The sequence below is a fragment of the Leopardus geoffroyi genome, chromosome E3 (assembly GCF_018350155.1).
Source record: "Leopardus geoffroyi isolate Oge1 chromosome E3, O.geoffroyi_Oge1_pat1.0, whole genome shotgun sequence".
In the NCBI taxonomy this organism is placed as follows: domain Eukaryota; kingdom Metazoa; phylum Chordata; class Mammalia; order Carnivora; family Felidae; genus Leopardus; species Leopardus geoffroyi.
In genome coordinates, this window is record NC_059340.1 from 10383943 (window position 1) to 10396316 (window position 12374).

Below are 12374 nucleotides of genomic sequence, written 5' to 3' on the forward strand. Positions count from 1 at the left end.
GCAGGAGGGACGGGCAGGTGGGGACGGGCAGGAGGGACAGGAGCAGGTGGGGACGGGCAGGAGGGACAGGGGCACGTGGGGATGGGCAGGAGGGACGGGGCAGGTGGGGACGGGCAGGAGGGACGGGGCAGGTGGGGACGGGCAGGAGGGACAGGGGCAGGTGGGGACGGGCAGGAGGGACAGGGGCAGGTGGGGATGGGCAGGGAGGGACAGGGGCATGTGGGGACAGGCAGGTGGGGACGAGCAGGAGGGCCAGGCACAGGGCCGCAGTGGAGGCCTGGCCGGATGAGATACTATGGAATGTATTGCTTTCATTTAATGTTTTCTTCTTTCTAAACCTTAAGGGATCCCATCAGGAAAACCACACTAGCTTTTTCAAATAGAGGGCACTTAATCCTGGGAATTATTTTGCTTTTTGTTTGTTTTTGTTTTTTTTTAATATTTATTTTTGAGAGAGAGCATGTGCACAAGCCAGGGAGGGGCAGAGAGAATCCCAAGCAGGGGCTCGATCTCAGGAATCATGAGATCATGACCTGAGCCGAAATCAAGAGTCGGGCGCTTAACCAACTGAGCCACCCGGGCGCCCCCATCCAGGGAACCGCTTATATAGTGGTCGAAAGACAGCGGAAGGGCAAAAAGTAGATACTGTGATGACCCAGAGATGGTGAACTTCGGAAAGCTGCTACCACCCCCTGGCAGGGGCACTTAGGGCAAGAGGGGTTACTTTAGTGATCGGGTGTTGGCATAGCAAAGCAGTGCTTAAACTCAGTGGCCCAGAAGAACAGTAATCGCTCGTGGCTGACAACTTCTCTGTAAGAACTGGGAGCAGCTTGGGTGAGTGGTTTTGGTCTGGGGTCTCTCCTGCGGTTGTGGTCACATACCGCCTGGGGCTGCAGTCCTTTGAGGGTGTGACCAGGGCTGGACTCCCAAGGACCTTGTATGGGGCTCACTCACAGAGCTGCAAGTTGATGCTGGCTGATGACCAGAGGCCTCAGTCCCTCTCAGGGCCCCTCCACAGTGCTCCTTGAGTGTCCCTGTGGCATCCCTTAGAGTGAGCCTCCCAAGAGAGCAAACCGGGAGCTCCACTGCCTTCTATGACCTAATCTCAGAAGTCACAGCATTACTTCTACCATGTTCCATTGGTCACACAGGTCAACCCTAAATCAGTGTGACAGGAGACTACCCGAGGCCACAAATACCTGTACCAGAAGGGGAAATTAAGGGTAATCTTGGAAGGGGGCTAGGACCTTGGAGGGAGGAGCCCTAGGAACCAGTGTTTGGATTTTTGATATGTGTTGGGACAAAGGGTTGGATTCTAAGCAGTCGATGCTGGAACTTCTAAGAAGGTGGGTACAAAGCTGATACGTGCTGGAGCTAAAACCCACTGCTGCTGACGAGTGCTGGAGAGCACAAGCAAGTCCCTTCCTATGTCTCACTTCCGGGTCTCCCTCAGCTCACCCTTGTTAGCAGGCCCACTTTCACAGGAAACCTGCTGGCAAGGAAGCCTGGGAAATGTAGTTCTCGGTAATCCATCAACAGCATCACAGAACAGAAAGTGGAGTGGGCTTGGGGCTGAGATACAGTAACGAGCACAGTCCACCCCTTTGGCTACCCATCACCCACACACACCTTCCTACCACACTCGATCTCCATGAGTCTCAATTTTGTGCTTCGACCCCAACAAGGAGCACGGATGCTTTGTACACAGATGCGTCATTCTCTTCCGAAAGGGGAGGGACAACAACATGCTAGAGACACCGTATCCATCGACCTGTGTTAATTCCAGGCAGAATTCCACTTGAGTATTCCCTGTAACTGAAAGACTTAAATAGTGAAGTTCACCATCAAGATCAATATGTTGACATCAAATAAGGAAAATGGCGTGGGAAGGAAAAGTTAGTTGAAGGACACACAGCAAAGAAAATATGTAAGGACACCTGGCTGGCTCAGTCGGTAGAGCATGTGACTCTTGATCTCAGGGTCATGAATTAAGGCCCCATGTGGGGCATAAAGCTCAGTTTAAAAATATTTTTTAAAAAGAATAAGAAAGTAGGGGTGCCTGGGGGGCTCAGTCAGGTGAGTGTCCGACTTCAGCTCAGGTCATGATCTCATGGTTCATGGGTTCACGTTGGGCTCTGTGTTGACAGTTCAGAGCCTGGAGCCTGCTTCGGATTCTGTCTCCCTCTCTCTCTGCCCCTCCCCTGCTCTCACTCTATCTCTCCGAAAAATAAATAAACATTAAAAAATATGTAAAAGCGGGGCGCCTGGGTGGCGCAGTCGGTTAAGCGTCCGACTTCAGCCAGGTCACGATCTCACGGTCTGTGAGTTCGAGCCCCACGTCAGGCTCTGGGCTGATGGCTCAGAGCCTGGAGCCTGTTTCCGATTCTGTGTCTCCCTCTCTCTCTCTGCCCCTCCCCCGTTCGTGCTCTGTCTCTCTCTGTCCCCAAAATAAATAAACGTTGAAAAAAAAAAATATGTAAAAGCAAAAATCTTCAACGAAGTATTAGCAAATACAATCTAGGAATATATAAAAATAATGTACTATGACCAAGTAGGGTTTATCCCAGGAATGTAATAGTGGTCCAGGAGTTTAAAAGTCAACCCATGGAGGGGCGCCTGGGTGGCTCAGTTGGTTAAGTGTCCAACTCTCGATACCAGCTCAGGTCATGATCTCATCGTTCATGAGATCGAGCCCCATGTCGGGCTCTGTGCCGACAGCATGAAGCCTGCTTGGGATTCTCTTTCCACCCCCCCTCTCTGCCCCTCCCCAATAAATACATAAACTTTAAAAAAATAAAATAATTTATATGCCATTTATATTTACAGGAAAGAAACGAAATATAATAACACAGTAGATTAAAAGGATGGAACGACATATACCACAAAACACTAATTTTTTAAAATTTTGTTTATTTTGAGAGAGAGAGAGAACGAGTCGGGGAGGGGCAGAGAGAGAAGGGAGAGAACTCCACACAGGTTCCCTGCTGTCAGGGCAGAGCCTGACTTGGGGCTCGAAATCATGAACCGTGAGATCATGAGCTAAGCCAAGATCAAGAGTTGGACAGTTAACTGACTGAGCCACCCTGGCGCCCTGATTTTTTTTTTTTTTTTAAAGCTGGCTTGGCTATATTTAGTTTCAATTCAATTAATATCAAAGTAGTCTTCAGAACTGAAAATGATTAAGGATAAAGAGCAAATTAAATAATGATAAAAGAGCCACCTAACCAAGAGGGCATAACTATCTAAAATGTGTATGCATCTAAAAACATTGTTTTGAAATACATGAAGCAAAAACAGCTAGAACTGAAAGAAGTCGACATAACACCCACTTTCCAGCCATGTGAGGTAGTGCCTTTGAACAGACCCTCCAGCCTAGTCAAGCCCTCAGCTGACCGTGGCCCCAGTCTCACGACTGCAAGCTTAGGAGACACCCTGAGTCAGCACAGATGAGTCACTTCTGAATTCCAGGCCCTAAGAAACTATGAGATAAATGTTGATTATTTTAAGCCACTAAATTCTAGAATGATTTGTGACGTAGCAACAGCTGATACAACCACCATAAAACCTATCTGGGGGCACCTGGGTGGCTCAGTCGGTTGAGCTCAGGTCATGACTTCGGCTCAGGTCACGATCTCACAGCTCATGGGTTCAAGCTCCGCATCTGGCTCGCTGCTGTTGGTGTGGAGCCTACTTTGGATCCTCTGTCCCCCTCTTTCTGCCCCTCCCCTGCTTGTGTTCTCCCCCCAAAATCAGTAAATATTTTAATTAATTAACTAACAAATCTGTCTGGTTCTTTGAGCATGACTTGAGCTGAGAATTTAAAGCCCCAAGCTAATCCTTCTCTTCCTGTAACTCTGCAGGGTAGTGAGGATAGCCAGCCCACCTCACCATCCTTACAGTTTTCCTTGGCCATTTGTTTCCACACCACATCGGGTTACCTAATTGGGTTAACTAACTCATGAGTCCAAGGTCGAAAACCTAAGCAAATCATAACTCATGGGTTCAAGGTCGAAAACCTAACCAAAGCAATTTCACAATCCCACCTTTGAAGGTCTCTTTCTCTTGCCCGCGATTTCCTTCTAACTTCTGACCACGGGAGGAAGCACTAAAGGGACTTTGTAAAATACACAAAGGGGAGAAAGGCCTTCCTTCCAGTTTGCCACTGGTCGTATTTTCTCAAGTAGCAGCAAGCACTTGGCTTCTGCCCCTAGCTACCTGCAACATGCATAGTCCAAGCTGCCCAAAGCTCTCTCTCGAGTGTCCAAGCATCGGCAGCAGGACACCACCTTCTCAGCAATTTGGGCACCACCCAAGGGCACATCCTTTCCTTAGGGTTCTTGAACACCAGCTGCATTTCATGGAGATACCGCTTAGAGCGTTGGGCCCTGGTAAATTATCAGTTTTGGTTTCCATTATCCAGACTAGTCCCTGATTGCTACAGTACTTGGTACCAGGAGTAGGGCTGAAATATTTGCTGGATAAGTTCATGGATAAAATCATGTGTAATTGAACTTACAAGATCTAGGACTCCCGGCTGCCATCTTACCCTGAGGATGAAAAGCTGAATTATTCATTCAATAATTACATCATCCATCATTCAACATTTACTCTCTGTTTATGTTAACCTCTTGACCTCTCCATCGAACAAGTCCATCAACCCTTTGTACGCCCAGTTCTTAGCATTATAAATTTAAATGAGACTCAGACTTCACAACCCTCTGTTTGAATAAGAAATCCAATCAATCTGGAGTTTTATTAAATTTTTGTAGGTAGGAAAAGGAAAACAAAGTGTCAACGATTCTTTCCTGACTTAACAAAAAGAAACTTAATTATTTGTATCTTCTATATACATGAAAAGAATACACAACAAATTAAACATTATTACAAGGACAACAAGTTATCAAATAAGATAACAAGAATGCAGACTTTGGGGGATTACTGGTTAAAGCTCACAGTAAAAAACCCTGAAGCCCGGGTGTCTTAAAAAACTCATTTGAACAAATTGCACTTCTAGAAAAGGATTATACATCTGCACACTCTCACGTCGGGCTGGAGCACAGAAATGATATTTTTGTGATGCTCTCAACTTACTTCATCAGAAACGGCTTTATAACATTCCATATCTGCATTTCTGCAGCTTAAGGACACTAAGCTATACAATTTTATAGCTAAGATTTTTCTTTATTAGCAGCTTTTCCAAGCCTCCTGTCCAGGACTCCATTAATTAGCGAGGGGGGAAAAAAACAGACCAAATAAGCCTAAAATATAAAATACAGAAAGCAAACTGCCAAGATAATTTTTAGGTAAAATTTATACACAGCAAAATGCACAAATCTTAAGTGCACAATTGGAAGAATAATAAATGCACGCACCCATGTAGCTCCCATGCCAATCAAGGTAGAGAACATTTCCCTATCTCCAGAAAGTCCCCTTGGGGCTTTCCCTATCAATCCCCACCATTACCACCCAAGAGGCAACCATTGCTATGATTTTTATCACCCTAGAGCACATTTTCCAGGTCCTGAACTTCAAGTAAATGAAATCAGACAGCATGTACTTTTTAATGTCTGGCCTCTTTTGTTCAACCTAATTCTTTCCAGGTGTATCCATGTTGTTGAGTATAGTTGTATTTTATTCTCTGCATTGCATTATTTGTATCCTATTGTTTGAATGTACTACTATTTGTTTCTGAGTTCTGTTAATGGACAAGTTGGTTGTTCCTGGGTTTGGGTTTCCATATACGAGCCATTATAAGGACATATGTTTTCATTTTTATTGAATAAATACCCAAGAGTGCAATTGCTGGGTCCTGGTATGTTTATGCTTCACTTTATAAGAAACTGCCTACTGCCAGGGGTGCCTGGATGGCTCAGGCATTAAGCATCTGACTTTGGCTCAGGTCATGATCTCATGGTTCATGAGTTCGAGCCCCACACTGGGTGAACATGAGCTCCGCTTCTCTCTTTCTCCCTCTGCCCCTCCTGGGATTCTCTCTCTCTTTCTCTGCCCCTTGCTCACTTATGCCCTGTCTCTCTCTCTAAGAGAGAAAGAGAGAAAGAAACTGACAAAGTGACTGTACCCTTGTTAGTTTCCTCCAGCCATGGCTGGGGGTTCTCCTTTCTCCGCATCTTTAAGGGCAGTACGCATATCATCAGTCTCTCTGCTTTTAGCCATCGGCATCTCATAGTGAACTTAATACGCATTTCTCTAGTGACCAATTATGTTGAGCATCTTATTTGTTTATCTGCCACCTGTATATTTCATTTGGCCAAGTACCTGTTCAAAATGTTTGCCATTTTTAGGGCACCTGGGTGGTTCGGTTGCTTAGTCGTCTGACTTTGGCTCAGGTCATGATCTTTCATTTTTTGAGTTTGAGCCTGCAACGGGCTCTCTGCCAGCAGCACAGAGCCCAATTCAGATCTTCTGTCTCCCTCTCTCTGTCCCTCCCCAACCTGCTGTCTTCCTTTTTGTCTCTCAAAAATAAATTTAAAAATAAATAAAAACGTTTGCCATTTCCTATTGGTTATGTTCTTCATATTATTGAGTTGTAAGAGTTCTTTATATATTCTGGAATTAGAGTCCTTAATCCATTTGTTGAAAAGCTACCCTTTCCCTGCTTCTTATATTTTGACGCTCGTGTATTGGGTGTTTACAGATTTTGGATAGCTGGGTCGTCTTTTCTTTTTTTAATGTTCTATTTTATTTTTGAGAGAGAGAGCATGAGCAGGAGAGACACACACACAGAATGCAAAGCAGGCTCCAAGCTCTCAGCACAGAGCCCAACGTGGGGCTCAAACCCACGAAGCATGAGACCATGACCCGAGCCAAAATTGGACGCTTAACCGACTGAGCCACCTACCAGCCACAAGAATAGCTGTGTCTTCTTAATGAATGGACCGTTTTATCATCAGGAAATGCCCTTTGTCTCTGATTTTAATGTAGCCATTTCCACCTTTCTTATGGTAGTGGCTACATGGTGTATCTCTTTACTTAGTGGTTACATGATATATCTTTTTACCTGTTTGAACTTTCCACCTGCATCTCTTGCAAAAGGCATATGAGTTGGTTTTCTTTTGTCATTCAATCTTTCAAACTCTGCCATTAATAACATTTTACCCTCTTACATTTAATATCATTATTAATGTGATAGTTATTGCTTCCCACCTTCGTTCCTGTGTTCTTTTCTTGCCTTCTTTTGGATTAAGTTCTTTGTTTTTGCTTTTGTTTTTAGAATTCCATTTTATCTCCTTCTTTGGCTTTTTAGTTATCCTTCTCTGTATATTTGATTGATTGCTCTAGAGATGACAAAACTAACCGTTAACTCAGTTTACCTTGAATTAATGTTTGTTTCACACATAATATAAGGACCTTCCCCAAATGTAACTCCGCTAACTTTTCCCATCCTTTGTACAATTACTGTAGTAGGTGTTACTTCTACACATGCTAGTTATAAGCCTCACCATGCACTATTAGTATTTTTTTGCTTTGAACACCAGTTTCCTTAAATGAATCAAGACGAGAAATCAACACGTTTCCTTAAATAAATCAAGACGAGAAAAAAAATAGCCTTTACTTTTACCTACATAGTTATAATTTGTGGTTCTCTTCGTTCGTTCCCTTCGATCTTTTTCCATCTGGTAGCATTTCCTCTCTGATAAACAGCCTCTTGCGATTTCATAGTGCCTGTCTGCTAGAGACGAATTTTCTCTACTTTTATCCAAAGAGTTGTATTTTACCCTCATTTCTGAAAACTGTTTCCACTGGGCATAGAATTCCAGGCAGACAGGTTGTATTTTCAGCCTTTGCACATTGTCCTTCTATTGTCTTCTGGCAGCCACCCATTGTGAACAGGTGTTAGCCATTATTCCTATTCTTTTGCGCGTTCTTTTTCCTTTGTCTCTTTTAGATTTGCTCTTTCCCTTTGGATTTCAGCAGCCTGACTCTGGTTGGCTTAGATGTGATTCTCTTGGCATTTATCCAGTTTGGGCTTCATGAAGTTTTTTTAATCTATTGGTTAAGGTTCTTCATCATCAAAGTTGGAAACGCTGGTTCACATCCAGTATAGCCGAGTAAGCACTCAACAAACCTGACATTCCCACAGGTAACAACTGAAAACTCTAGACAAATATTTGCAAATAGCAGGAAGGCACTGGAGGGTGAACCAAGGCAGATTCTGAAGAGGAGTTAAAAATTGGAAGAAGGGACTGGCACAGTATGTCTTCTATTCTTAGAGCTTTCAGTCTGAGGTCAAGACAGTGTCATATCGTAAGGGCTCTGTCCAATCTAAAATTAATCTTTCTGGCTTGAAGAACCTGAGGACAGTATTTGGGTCAAACACAGCCGATGGAAAGTAAGGGAGAACTGTGAAACGAAGAGATCCAGGGGAGTCCCAGTCTCCCCAAATCTCTGGCTGATCCCTATACCATGCCTACCAGGGCAGATTCAAGGCAGACAAAAGAACTGAACTGATATTTCAGTTGCTGCCCAAAAGATAAGAGTTTGAATTTGAGTGCACCAAATTAACTGCCTGGTTTAAAAAAAAAAAAAAAAAAAAAATCAGGGGCACCTGGGTGGCTCAGTCAGTTAAGCATCCAACTCTTGGTTTCGGCTCAGGTCATGATCTCATGGTTCGTGGGTTTGAGCCCCAAGTCAGGCTTAGGATTCTCTCTCTCCCCCTCCCCTGCTCTCTCTCCTTCTCTCTAAATAAATAAACAAACAAGCAAACTTAAAAAAAACAAAAATCAACACAGGAAATCTCTCCAACATAATAGTCACAAATTTAATCTAAAATCTAAAATCTTCAGCATACGACAAACAAGAAAACATGACCAACCTCAAGAGAAAAGAAAATCCTCCAAGGCCTTCCCATGTTGACCCAAATGTGGACATTAGCCCTATAATATTTTATTTCAAAGTAGCTATTATAATTATGCAAAAAAAAAGTAAAGGAAGATATTTTCACAATAAATTAAAAAACGGGAAATCTTAGCAGAGACATGGATACTATGAAAAAGAAGCAAATGGAAATTCTAGAACACAAAAATAAAATATCTGAAGTAAAAAATCCACCAGATGGGCTTAATAGCAGAATGGAGACGATCGGAGAAAATCCGTGAACTTGAAGATACATCAACAGAAGTTATCCGATTTGAGAAACACAAGGACAACATACTTTTTTTTTTTTTTTTAATTTTTTTTTTCAACGTTTATTTATTTTTGGGACAGAGAGAGACAGAGCATGAACGGGGGAGGGTCAGAGAGAGGGAGACACAGAATCGGAAACAGGCTCCAGGCTCTGAGCCATCAGCCCAGAGCCGGACGCGGGGCTCGAACTCACGGACCGTGAGATCATGACCTGAACCAAAGTCGGATGCTCAACCGACTGAGCCACCCAGGTGCCCCAAGACCTACCAGTCTTAAAATCTAGAGCCCCTCGATGGTAGTTTGGGTCTTGAAAGATCGACTCTGTACCAGACTCTGCAGTAGAGCATGTTTTCAACGGTGTGTTTAGCCGAAGGGTATTTTCGAGTGAGCCGTGGTGACCTCCAGCTCCCCTTCAGCTGGGAATGAAGCTCACGTATAGAATCTGGATACGTAGCTAGCAAAACAGCTTTGTGGCTGGTGATGTCAGAATAGAGGCAAAGAGAGAGCTTACTTCGAGACCTTGCTGTGAACATCAGCAATTTCCATTCTTCTCTTTAAAAGCCTGCCTTTTAGGGACTAGACAGCGACCAAAGTCTAGGAGAAGTAGTTTTATTTATTTATTTATTTTTATTTTTTATTTAAAAAAAAATTTTTTTTTTCAACGTTTATTTATTTTTGGGACAGAGAGAGACAGAGCATGAACGGGGGAGGGGCAGAGAGAGAGGCAGACACAGAATCGGACGCAGGCTCCAGGCTCTGAGCCATCAGCCCAGAGCCCGACGCGGGGCCCGAACTCACGGACCGGACCGCGAGATCGTGACCTGGCTGAAGTCAGACGCTTAACCGACTGCGCCACCCAGGCGCCCCAAGGACAACATACTTTTAAAAACATGGGCAGAGCCTCAGAGACCTGTGAGACGATCTTTTCTTTTTTGTAATGTTTATTTTTGAGAGAGTACGTGTGCACAAGCAGGGGATGGTTGGAGAGGGAGGGAGACAGAGGATCTGAGGCAGGCTCTGTGCCATCAGCACAGAGCCCGACGCACGTCTCCAGCCCACGAACCGTGAGTTCATGACGGAGCTGAAATCAAGAGTTAGATGCTTAACCAACTGAGCCACCCAGGCATCCCTCTTGAGGTTTTCTGGACACCTTATCGTGTCATCTGCAAATAGAGGTAGTTTTAGTTGTTCCATTCCAGTCTGGGTGACTTTATTTGTGTTTCCTCCACAATTGCCCTGCCCAGACCTTTCAATACAGTGTTGAATGCAAGTGGTGAGAACAGACGTCTTTGTCTTGTCCTAGCCTTTCACCATCATGTGTGATATTAAGCTGTGCCTTTTCTCAGGCTGAGAGAGTTTTCCTCCATTCCGAGTGTGTTTGGGGATTTTTATCATAAAAGCGGTTATTGAGTTTTGTCAAATGCTTTTTCTGCATCTCTTGAGGTGATCACATGGGGTTTGTAGACAATCTTTTAAATGGAAAACAGAGTTTCGGATACTATGTGGTTTGCATGCAAATATTAACTTTCTCTTTCGTAAAAAAAACCTGACAAGTTGGTCGCTTACGTTAGCAGTATAAAATAGAGGCAAAAGCTAATGGCTTTTCAGCAAAATGCTGTCTATGCAACAATCGTATCAGAAATACTTAGTCATTGCATGCGCTGAACTGTGAAAGAAAATTCACCAACTGTGTTGTTTTCCACGTGGCACCTGGCCTTCGGTAATCAGAAATAAGCATTTCCCGAGGCGCCTGGGTGGCTCAGTCGGTTGAGTGTCCAACTTCGGCTCAGGTCATGATCTCACGGTTAGTCGGTTTGTGGGTTCGAGCTTCACATCGGGCTCTGTGCCGACAGCTCGGAGCCTGGAGCCTGCTTCGGATTCTGTGTCTCCCTCTCTCTCTGCCCCTCCCCTGCTCATGCTCTGTCTCTGTCTCAAAAATAAATGTAAAAACATCAAAAAAACAAAATAAGAGGAGGGGTGCCTGGGTGGCTCAGTGGGTTAAGCAACTGACTTCAGCTCAGGTCATGATCTCACAGTTTGTGGATTCGAGCCCCACATCAGGCTCTGCACTGACGGCTCGGAGCCTGGAGCCTGCTTCGGATTCTGTGTCTCCCTCTCTCTCTGCCCCTCCCTTGCTCACTCTCTGTCTCTCTCTCAAAATAAATAAACATTTTTAAAAAAGCATTAAGTATAGGGGCGCCTGGGTGGCGCAGTCGGTTAAGCGTCCGACTTCAGCCAGGTCACGATCTCGCGGTCCGTGAGTTCGAGCCCCGCGTCGGGCTCTGGGCTGATGGCTCAGAGCCTGGAGCCTGTTTCCGATTCTGTGTCTCCCTCTCTCTCTGCCCCTCCCCCGTTCATGCTCTGTCTCTCTCTGTCCCAAAAATAAATAAACGTTGAAAAAAAAGCATTAAGTACCTGGGATTTATGCTGGAATTGATTTGGAAGTCAAACACACAAGTCTCCTTTTAAAAAGAATGCTTTGTGGTCACAATTACTTCAAAACGTGACTACATTAAAATAATCTGACATATCATGCTTTAGCAATTACGGAAGTGTGATTTTTGACACATGGTGATTTTAGAAGTTAGGCAAATCTAAAATGCTAAAAGATGGCAACAACTGTTCCTCTGTTTAAGTCTGGGGCACTGCAAAATGTAAGTAATAGTTTTCTTTTTTAAAGTTTATTTATTACTTTTCAGAGAGAAAGAGAGCGCAGGGGAGAGGCAGAGAGAGAGAGGGAAAGAGAGAATCCCAAGCAGGCCCCACACTGTCAGTGCAGAGGCCAGATCGGGGCTCAGACTCACAAAACCATGAGATCACGACCTGAGCCAAAACCAAGAGTTAGATGCTCAACCGACTGGGCCACCCAGGGGCCCCATAATAGTTTTCTATGAACATAATCAGCCTGTAATACGACACTCTAAATCAGAAAGACTTATGGAAATACATATCTAAAGAAGGCAATTCTTGGGGCGCCTGGGTGGCTCAGTCTGTTAAGCGTCCGACTTCAGCTCAGGTCGTGATCTCGCCGTCCGTGAGTTCGAGCCCCACGTCAGGCTCTGTGCTGACAGCTCAGAGCCTGGAGCCTGCTTCGGATTCTGTGTCTCCCTCTCTCTCCACCCCTCCCCCACTCACACTCAAGAAAAATAAATAAGCTCTCTAAAAAATAAAGAAATATATAAAAAAAAAAAAAAGAAAATTTAAAGCAGGCAATTCCTCCTCCAAATTAC